This window comes from Gigantopelta aegis, chromosome 2, assembly GCF_016097555.1.
Source record: "Gigantopelta aegis isolate Gae_Host chromosome 2, Gae_host_genome, whole genome shotgun sequence".
Taxonomy (NCBI): Eukaryota; Metazoa; Mollusca; class Gastropoda; order Neomphalida; family Peltospiridae; genus Gigantopelta; species Gigantopelta aegis.
Genome location: NC_054700.1, coordinates 7,301,364 through 7,312,346, shown reverse-complemented (window position 1 = coordinate 7,312,346; position 10,983 = coordinate 7,301,364). Strand labels below are relative to the sequence as shown.

At 35.8% G+C, this 10,983-nt stretch overlaps 1 protein-coding gene across 2 annotated transcripts in view; it reads left to right on the top strand.

The window, feature by feature from the left end:
• The first annotated feature begins 649 nt into the window (after positions 1-649).
• Positions 650-10,983, top strand: part of LOC121380668 (lachesin-like) — a 178,768-nt gene continuing 168,434 nt past the window's right edge. For both annotated transcript variants that reach the window (XM_041509612.1, XM_041509603.1), the window contains exon 1: positions 650-768. The gene's annotated coding sequence lies outside the window, so the exon portion shown is untranslated. The remainder of the gene's footprint in view (positions 769-10,983) is intronic.

Sequence of the window (10,983 nt, the reverse complement as noted above, 5' to 3'; positions counted from 1 at the left end):
TTGTATGCATGTGTACATATATGTATGTATGTGTTGTGTGTTGTGGTTTGTGTGTGTGTGGTGTATAGGTATACGTGTATATGTGCATGTGTATATGTTAAGAGTATGTATATGTATGTGTGTCTGAGTATGAGTGAGTGTGTGTACATCATGTGTGTGTTTGCATGTGTGTCTATAGGCATAAGTATCTGCATACCATAAGTAAAGTCTCTTTTGTGTGCATTACATCACAAGAAATACTGAAATTATTATCTCTCTGAATACCTCTCTATACACACAGCCTAACTCGATCATAATAATAGCGCCAACAATAACTGTCATATGCTATTGAATAGAGGTAGCAATAACTGTTACACCACTGCATGTCAAAGTGGCTGCACCGAAAAGCATTATCAGTGTCAGCTCGGTCACACTGTACACCACACTGTATATACGACCAACGAACAGCTACAACTATAGGCATACGTCCTACCCTGCAGTATGGGAGATTCAAGGGAACCGCACAGCTGGTCGACTGCGGTAACCAGTATTGGATCAACAAGCTCAATGAGCAATAATGAATGGCCCAAGCCAAGAAATTGCCGGCTTAGCGATGATCAGCGCCGATTGGATGAGGTCCGACTGTCAGTCAGTCACACAGAGCGTTGCCGAACAGGTAGGCTGTTAGATGTTTGATAACATGTGAAGTACGCCAGCCAGTTTTTCTCCATGTGTCTTTTCTTGGAGTGTGTGTGTGTGTCTCTCGTTGGAATCTCTACACTGATCAAGGTGAGTAGATAGATATATTTATATGTATATATATATATATATATATTGTCAACTGACGGTGCTTAATGATAATTAAGTGTGGTCATTGATTAACTTTGATATATAGCTTGTGGGACAGAGTGTTATTCTTTATAATTACTTACTGAGTATATGTATTGATCTTACAGCGAGGGTCTTTCTTCTATAGTTAGTGGAGCATTTAATGCAGTTTTTAAAACTCTTATTTCGATACTTGCTTTTTGTTGTAACTATAGATGTTAAGAGAATCTTTCCGAGTATGTATAGATATTGTGCAGAGCTAGGCCTAACTTCTATAGTCAGTGGACCATTTAATGTGATTTAAAAAAAAAAGCGCTGTATTTCGATACTTTCTTTTTATTATTTTGCTATCTTATCAGATATTGTGAGGTAGCAATTTTCTAAATTACTTATTGAATAGATGAGTATATTGGAGTTAAGTAGCTATGTCAGTGGACTACTTAATGTGATTTTAAAAACACACAAAAACCCTGTCTTGTGCTACTTTCATTTCATTAGTTTAATCATTTGTTCTTACTAGACGTTGCCTGTCAGCTACTTTCTTAATTACTTACTGAGGAAATAGGAAATGATATACTATGGTCATGCAGTAAACCAAATAATGTGATTTAAAAAAAAAATATATTTGCTACTTTTGTTGTTGTTACTGTATGTTGAGTTCTATTTTCCAAATTACATACGGAGTATATGAATTGATATTGCACTGAAGCCTATGCTGTGGTAATGCATTGATCCATTTAATATGATCTGTAAAAAAAATGTATTTCTACATTTTTATTGTTATTGGATGTTAAGGGTTTTTTTTCAAATTACTTACTGAATGTATGAATTGATTTTGCACTGATGGCTACATTATAGTCAGAGTCAGCCATTTATTGTGATTTAAAAAAAAAGGTAGGAAGTTTTTGCTGGACTTTCTTTTTGTTTTTAAGCTACACAATATTGAGTTCTACTTTCTAAATTACTTATTTAGTGTACAAACTAATAATGCATATACGTTTTATATAATAAAATTTTAATGACTATCAATGGATAATGGATAAGTGACTTAAATTAGGTATACCAAAATTTAATATTACTTTGTATATCTCTAACACCCAATAGCCCATGTGTATTTTTGTGCTGGGGTGTCGTTAAACATTCATTCATAACTTATTTGCAATACATTAATTGACTAGAATGTTTATAAAATCAGATTCATGATTTTTTTTTTTTTCACTTATTTAAAGAAAGATGATGAATTTTTAAAATGAGAGATTGTTGAATTGTATTCTGTGCTGTAATATGCATTTCATGCCATTTCATAATCAAACTATGATTTTTTTTTTCTTTCTAATCATATACATGTAACTGAAGTTGGAACATGATTGAGTACTTATAATTCCAGTATTTGCCTAGCAATGATGGATGGAATATTACAAACTGGCATGAAAATGTCATAAAAATAAAGATTTTTATTTATTAAAAAACCCCAAAGCTTTTAGGCCACATTTACAAAGCCTGTTTTTGACTTACATGCATTTAACTAGATATATTTACAATGCTTAAATGCCTGCATTATGAGGAAAAACAAGTTTCATAAATATTCAGCCCTTTGTTTCAACTTGTCATTCAAATAAGCCATAATGCTAGACTATATACTAGTGTATCAAAAAGTTGTATGATAACATTTTCCATTGTTGTGTCATACATACAGTATTTATAACCCTCTTTATATTTACTCTCATAGGTAATAAATTGATTTCTGCATTGAGGTTTTATAAGTGGATCTAACTTTGACATACATAGAGGTTATTACCAGTGTTTTTCGGTATCGTCAATATCATATATTAGGAATAAAAATTGTATTATGCGAGCCTCTGGTGAGCATAATACATTATTTTTATTCCTAATATATGATATTGACGATACCGGAATACACGAGGGTAATAATCTCTTTATCATATAATCTCAAGCTTCATACAACATGTTTTTGTAAACTGTACACGCAACTTTAATTCCAGTCAGCCATTACTAGATATTCAAATGACGTAAGAATATGTGGCGCGTTGTATTTTTGAATGGAAATGATGTCAAACTCGAATGACGTCATTTTGGATGTCCTTACATCAAAATAAATTAGGGCTTAACGTTTTTTGTTTTCTGAATGCTGGACAGCTTTCAGTGTCAAATTGCCATTGAAATGTTTTTATTTAAGGAATATGAATGCATACGTCAATTATGGAGTGTCACCAAAGTATGTTTGCTTAAATGTCAATAAACCTAGTGTCGAGACCTCGACTAATTTACATCTAATTTGCAAAGTTATCAAATTCTTAAAGTATGTGATCTGAAAAATATCACATACTTTGATTGCACTGAAAATGTAAGATATTATATGATACATAACATTATGAACCTAACAAAGATCAATTACATGACATATATAACATTATGAACCTAACAAAGATCAATTACATGACATATATAACATTATGAACCTAACAAAGATCAATTAGACATATATAACATTATGAACCTAACAAAGATCAATTATATGACATTATTGAGAATTAAAACCTGTGCTTGTTTAAAAAGCAGATCATAAAATCACCTGTTTTGGAGGATCAAAATAATAATGTCATGCAAGAATTATAAAATATATACATAGATTTATGTATATCTCGGTCGGTATAGAATGAATGAATGAATGTTTAATGGCACCCCATGCAGCACGAAAAATACATCGGCTATTGGGTGTCAAACTGAAAACTGAAAATTGAAAACTAAAGTGATGAGCAACATCAATATAAAAATTCAACAGTTAAATAAAAACACAGTGTAAAGGACTGTGTAAAAGTACAAATACCACAGATAGATATAAATTTAGAATAAAACTCAGTTATCACGAAAAAAATTGCAATAAAAGTTCTGGATGGAATCGAAAGGATTCCACCACAGTTCGTGGTCCAAATATATCTCGGTCGGTATAGAGTGCTCATCTGAGGTGTCGGGTCAAAGAATCGAATCCTGTCAACGAACACATTCTCCGATTGTTTTATTGCCCCCATCCCAACTAGTATCCCACAACTGCATATAAATGATTCTAATGGAAAACATAGTGTGTGTTTCTTCCCAATTTCCAAATGTGTGACATCCAATAGTCTGGGGTGGGATGCAGCCCAGTGGTAAAGCATTTGCTTGATGCGCGGTCGGTCTAGGAACGATCCCCGTCGGTGGGCCCATTCGGCTATTTCTGGCTCCAGCCAGTGCACCATGACTGGTATATCAAAGGCCGTGGTATGTGTTATCCTGTCTGTGGGATGGTGCATATAAAAGATCCCTTGCTGCTAATCGAAAAAAGTAGCCCATGAAGTGGCGACAGTGGGTTTCCCCCTTCAATATCTGTGTGGTCCTTAACCATATGTCTGACGCCATATAACCATAAATAAAATGTGTTGAGTGCGTTGTTAAATAAAACATTTCCTCTATTTCCTCAATTTCCAATAGTCTATGATTATTAATCTATGTGCTCTAGTAGTTTCATTCAACAAAAGAAACTTTAATCATCAATGTACAATTAATAACAGTCATGCAGTTTAGTTACTTTAAAAGCACGGTTACACTCCATTTGAAAATATGTTCTTTTGATTTATCTTTAAAAAAGTACTTTATTCAACCAAACACATAGTTGTCATATATATTTATACCACTTTTTATTTAGGCTACACACACAGAATGAGAAAACAAAGAGCATTTATTCAATTAAATGACTAGGTTGGTTATGGCCATATATGGATAATAATGCTTATTTACTGTTGCAAATATCCATTTTACTGTCTCTGCTTTATGTCACTTGAATTTCCAACAGTAAAAACCTGTATTAGACCTAAAGTACACAAAATATGGTCAAATAGTAAGCTGCTGAACTGTTATCATTATTTTGATATTGATATATACACAGAATTATGGATATACAATGTATAGTCATAAATCCAACGAAATTATGTGTGTGTGTGGGGGGGGGGGGGGGGGGAGGGCTATAGACTGGTAATCACAATTTGTAGGTGGGTTTTTGGGTCATGTTCCCCTGGAAAATATTCTTAAAACAAGAAAATTTGCCTTGAGCAGGGGGTTTTGGTGCATATAAAAGATCTCTGTAGTGGGTTTCCTCTCTAAGACTATATGTCAAAATTACCAAATGTTTGACATACAATAGTCGATGATTAATAAATCAATGTGCTCTAGTGGTGTTGTTAAACAAAACAAACTTCTTCTTCTAGAGTAGGAGGTATGACCCCCCCCCCCAAAAAAAAAAAAAAAAAACCTCACCTCTGTTAAACAAATTTCATTCATGGTCTATAAGGAAGGTAGGAAGGAAATGTTTTATTTAACGACGCACTCAACACATTTTATTTATGGCTATATGGTATCAGACATATGGTTAAGGACCACACAGATATTGAGGGAGGAAACCCGCTGTCGCCACTTCATGGGCTACTTTTTTCGATTAGCAGCAAGGGATCTTTTATATGCACCATCCCATAGACAGGATAGCACATACCATGGCCTTTGATGTACCATTCATGGTGCACTGGCTGGAGAGTCATAGCTATAATGCCAGCTGTTTAAAATGTTTGCAAAATTACTTAATAACAGGCATTAGTTGCATAGAAACTGTACACATGTGGCATTAAACTTCCTGTGGAAGGTCAGCTGATGTGCAACACTGGCTTTAAAAACTTAAAAAAAAAAAAAATGTTTAAATTAATTTATCAGTTTTGTCCTGTCAATTTGCTCCAATTACCAACCTACACATGCTGTCGCCATGACATTATATCTGCACTGCATGGGGACTCTCTGCCAAGCTGGCATGTCTTGTATTGACAGAAAACTCTTCACACTCTTCGCTTTGTCTGCATAGAATTCCTAATTATTGAAGAAAAGTTCTGTCTTATTGGAAAAAATCCTCTTAAGCAACAATTCTGCTTGTATTGAATAAGTCCACACTAAGAATAATGATTACATGATGTACTATACTTTTAACACTTTTGAAAACCTTATCTTTAAACTCATTGCTCTTTAATCCATGTGTATACATAAAAGCCTTTGATCAATGTGCTATGTTTTGTACAAAAAAATCATTGATATATTCATGCACTATAAAATTTGCACCGAATACCTGACATATTTTTATTTGTGCTATTATAACATTCACTGATGCATAAAACTGTTGTTATATAGTGTCTGTACATGCAGCCAGTTTCCCTCCTACTCAATACTGAGGCACAGGACAACCATACATAAAAAAGACACTTTAAAGAAAGTTAGAGTTTGTTTTATTTAACGACACCACTAGAGCACATTGATTTATTAATTATCACCGGTTACTGAATGTCAAACATTTGGTCATTTTTGACATGGTTTTAGAGGAAACCCACTACCTTTTTCTATTAGCAGCAAGGGCTCTTTTGTATACACTTTTCCCTAGACAGGTCAGCACATACCATGGCCTTTAATATACCAGTCTTGGTGCATTGGATGGAATGGTAAAAAAAATATAAAAATATATTTTATTAACTAAATTCACATTAATTTCTCCTACATCAGTGTCTTCAACTCGTAATCACATACCTGTATAATTCTGGCTTTAACCCTTGTCAAATTCAACCGGTGAGAGGAAAATCAACACTGCGGAGGTCATATTTCAAAAGATTTGACCTGCCTTTTAATAAAAATATTCACCATCTACTTTACATAGACTGTTGTTTGAAACCCGGGTTGCGGAGGTCTCGGTAAGCTGTTGTAGGTATATATGTGGTCCACTGTTACACAATGTGCACACCTGGTATTTCACAATAGGAGGCACAGACCGTCAGGCTTTTTAAGTCTTTGTAGCACTCCTTTTAATACTTCTGTAAGCTATGGTATGCGTGTGGGTAATTTTCCTTTTTGTTGCCTCGGTCGCCATCAAAAGAATATGAAGTCTATACCGATATGGGTCGTGTCATGTTTTTTTTTATTGGTAGGCTGAGTTGCATATAGCACGGTAGTAATTATGTGCCTCGGTACATGTAAATAATATCTCGAGTCGAAGTTTTGTATGGCTACAGTATTAAACATTTAATACACTTTGTGATTTTTCTTTGAAGGTATATATGACATGCTCAAGTTACTCATGTGAAGCTTCAATTTATTTTATTATTTCATCCATTACTTATAGTCCTTAAATCTAATTAAGGTTCAAGCATGCTTTCCTGGGAACATACTTCAAATACCTGAACTGAATGTCCAGAACATGCATAGGAAGGAAGAAAATGTTTTATTTAACAACGCACTCAACACATTTTAATTACGGTTATATGGCGTCAGACATATGGTTGAAGACCACACAGATATTGAGAGAGGAAACCCACTGTCGCCACTTCATGGGCTACTCTTTCCGATTGGCAGTAAGGGATCTTTTATATGCACCATTCCACAAACATGATAGCACATACCACAGCCTTTGATATACCATCTCGTGAGAACATGCAGAGAGTTATATAGCTATGTATTTAGTGATAGAGAAGAGGGTGTAGTGGCCTTACACCAACCCAATGAGTTGTTAAAACTCACTCTGGGTGGGAGATGGTATCGGGAGGCGAAATCAGTTCTAACCAGCCTTAAGTCTGAAGGTTTAACGACTACACCACTGTATGTGTTAGGTGCTACATGTACGTCAGACAATATCTGTCACATGTTTTTTTTTAGAACACTGGATGAATTCAAATCTCATATGTGTTATCAGAAGACATTTTTAAAGGATTGTGTACTTGTACTTTAAAAAGATTAAAACAATCTTGTTACATAATCCAGACCAATTGTCATTTAAATGTTTTTGAAGTAATTACTTCTTCTAACGTTGTATGAGTTATTTATAGATGAGGGATTGATCATTTGCTGACACAGTATCAGCTTGTTAATTTGTCAAACATCAAATAACTGTGAGCCTCCTGGACACTTTCAAACTTCCACTCCCACATCTCGACTCTCCACTCCCACACATTAAATAATTTAATGCTGGATCACTTATTAATCAGGAATTCCACGAATCAGAGGGGCGGGACATAGCTCAGTGGTACAGTGCTCGCTTGATGCGTGGTCCATCTGGGATCAATTCCCATCGGTGGGCCCATTGGGCTATTTCTCATTCCAACCAGTGCACCAGGACTGGTATATCAAAGACCGTGGTATGTGTTATCCTGTCTATGGGATGGTGCATATAAAAGATCCCTTGCTGCTAATCAAAAAGAGTAGCCCATGAAGTGGCGACAGTGGGTTTCCTTTCTCATTATCGGTGTGGTCCTTAACCATATATAACCATAAATAAAATGTGTTGAGTGTGTCATTAAATAAAACATTTCCTTCCAGGGAACAGATACTCATTAAAAACAGAAGCTTAAATTGTCTAAAGAGCTGAGAAACATACATGTCATACTTCAATATTTAAAGGTAATTTTTCAGCCATTCGGAATCAAATCTGGCAACCTGCATTTTGAGAAAAATATTTTATGCACAAAAAAAAGAAAAGAAACAAAAGTTGGCTGAGGCTTAAAAGTATGAAAACTCACATTCCAGGTACGAAAACCAAACAACAAAATCAGCTAATATCACCGTACAAGAAAGAGTTCAGGAGATATGACATGATTATACAATGTCTGTGAAAATTAACATGTACTGCCTTCTACTTTACAAGGCAATACAACACTTAACCATGGATAGAACTTACAGAATAAATTGTAACTACACGTATAGTCTAACCACACAACTCCAATATGTCGCCATCCTCCTTGGTGGACACAGGGGCAGGACGTAGCCCAGTGGTAAAACGCTCGCTTGATGCGCAGTCGGTCTAGGATCAATCCCCGTCGGTGGACCCATTGAGCTATTTCTCGTTCCAGCCAGTGCACCACAAGTGGTATATCAAAGGCCGTGGCATGTACTACCCTGTCTGTGGGATGGTGCATATAAAAGATCCCTTTCTGCTAATCGAAAAGAGTAGCCCATGAAGTGGCGACAGTGGGTTTCCTCTCTCAATATCTGTGTGATCCTTAACCATATGTCTGACACCATATAACTGTAAATAAAATGTTTTGAGTGCATCATTAAATAAAACATTTCTTTCTTTCTTTCCTTGGTGGACACAATCTCTGATAGGGCCCCTACCCCACCCACCCCATCTCAACCATGAGTGACTCATGACTGATGGTATATGTCAAAGGCTGTGGTATGTGATATCCTTTCTTCTGGAAAGTGCATATAAAAGATCTATTGATGCTAATGCTAAATATAGTTTAACATGTATTACGGTTTAACTTTATGTAAGGATGAATGTTTATATGAATGTTTATATATGTAAGGTTTTATTTGCAATCATGCAGTTTATGAAAATAACCAAAATAAGACAATTATTTTCTTGAAATTAAAGCATAATTTCGATCGTCATACAGTTTTCAGTGAAGAAACAAAAATATGAATGTACGTATATTATATATTTACCTACATGTATATTCATGTATACGTGTATTGTTTAGTATTCTTTAGAACCTAATATATCAGATGTTAGACCTGTCACAAAGATCAGATAGCCAAAATATATCACTTAAATTCTACACCAGTTAAAGTGCACACTGTATGTATGTATGTCAAATATACAACTACACAATTTAATATAATAATGTATGGATGGCCTGGAAGTACTTTCGTCTGTCTGTGTAGGTTACAAGATATTTACTAAGTTACCGAGAAGGCTAAGAAGACTTCGACTGATAGATACCATGGGACATGTTTGATTACAAGATAAAAACACTTGTAACCAATATATCAAAACCCAACTGAAAGTCTCAAACTGGGGACCGTCTCCTGGAACGTAAAATGTCAGATGTCATCTGGTAAAGGTAGACACACACTGTGTAAACTGAAGTAAACACTTATAACCAATATATCAGAATCCAACTGAAAGTCTCAAAATGGGGGCCGGTCTCCGGAAAGTAAAATGTCAGATGTCATCTGGTAAAGGTAGACTCACACTGTGTAACTTGAAGTAACAATCTGTAGTGTCATACAGACCACATACAATTTAACAGTGTTTATTTTGCAGCATGTACATGTAACATGTGGGCCAAACTAAACTCCTTTCAGATTATTATCACAACATTAAATACCGGCCTCGGCATCGGTCTACAGGCTGGTAGGTACTGGGTTCGGATTGCAGTCGAGGCATGGGATTTTTAATCCAGATACCGACTCCAAACCCTGAGTGAGTGCTCCGCAAGGCTCAATGGGTAGGTGTAAACCACTTGCACCGACCAGTGATCCATAACTGGTTCAACAAAGGCCATGGTTTGTGCTATCCTGCCTGTGGGAAGCGCAAATAAAAGATCCCTTGCTGCTAATCGGAAGAGTAGCACATGTAGTGGCGACAGCGGGTTTCCTCTCAAAATCTGTGTGGTCCTTAACCATATGTCTGACGTAATATAACCGTAAATAAAATGTGTTGAGTGCATCGTTAAATAAAACATTTTCTTTCTTTCTTTCACAACATTAAATATTATTATACTTCTGAGGAACCCTGCACATGGGTGAAAGATTGAATTTTCGTCATTTAGTTTTCGGAGTTTTTTTTAGACAGTCTTTTATTACTTCAAACAATTTTTATTACAAACTTCAGCAACATTAGCAAGGAAGACTAAACAGAATGTCTGTTATTATATGTCCTACAAGATGTGACCACATACATGGAAAAATTTAGATGGAATGTGATGACTGTACACTGGGCTTTCACCCCCAATCAATCAAGAAGAAATGTTTTATTTAATGACACACTGAACACATTTTATATGGTTATATGGCGTCGGACATATGGTTAAGGACCACACAGATATTGAGAGAGGAAACCTGCTTTTGCCACTTCATGGACTACTCTTTTCGATTAGCAGCAAGGGATCTTTTATATGCACCATCCCACAGACAGGATAGTACATACCATGGCCTTTGTTACACCAGTTGTGGAGCACTGGCTGGAACGAGAAATAGCCCATTGGGCCCACCGACAGGGATCGATCCCACACCAACAGCGCATCGAGCGAGCACCTTACCACTGGGCTATGCCCCCCTCCCCCCACTAAATAAGACCATCATGTAGACAGTCAGCCT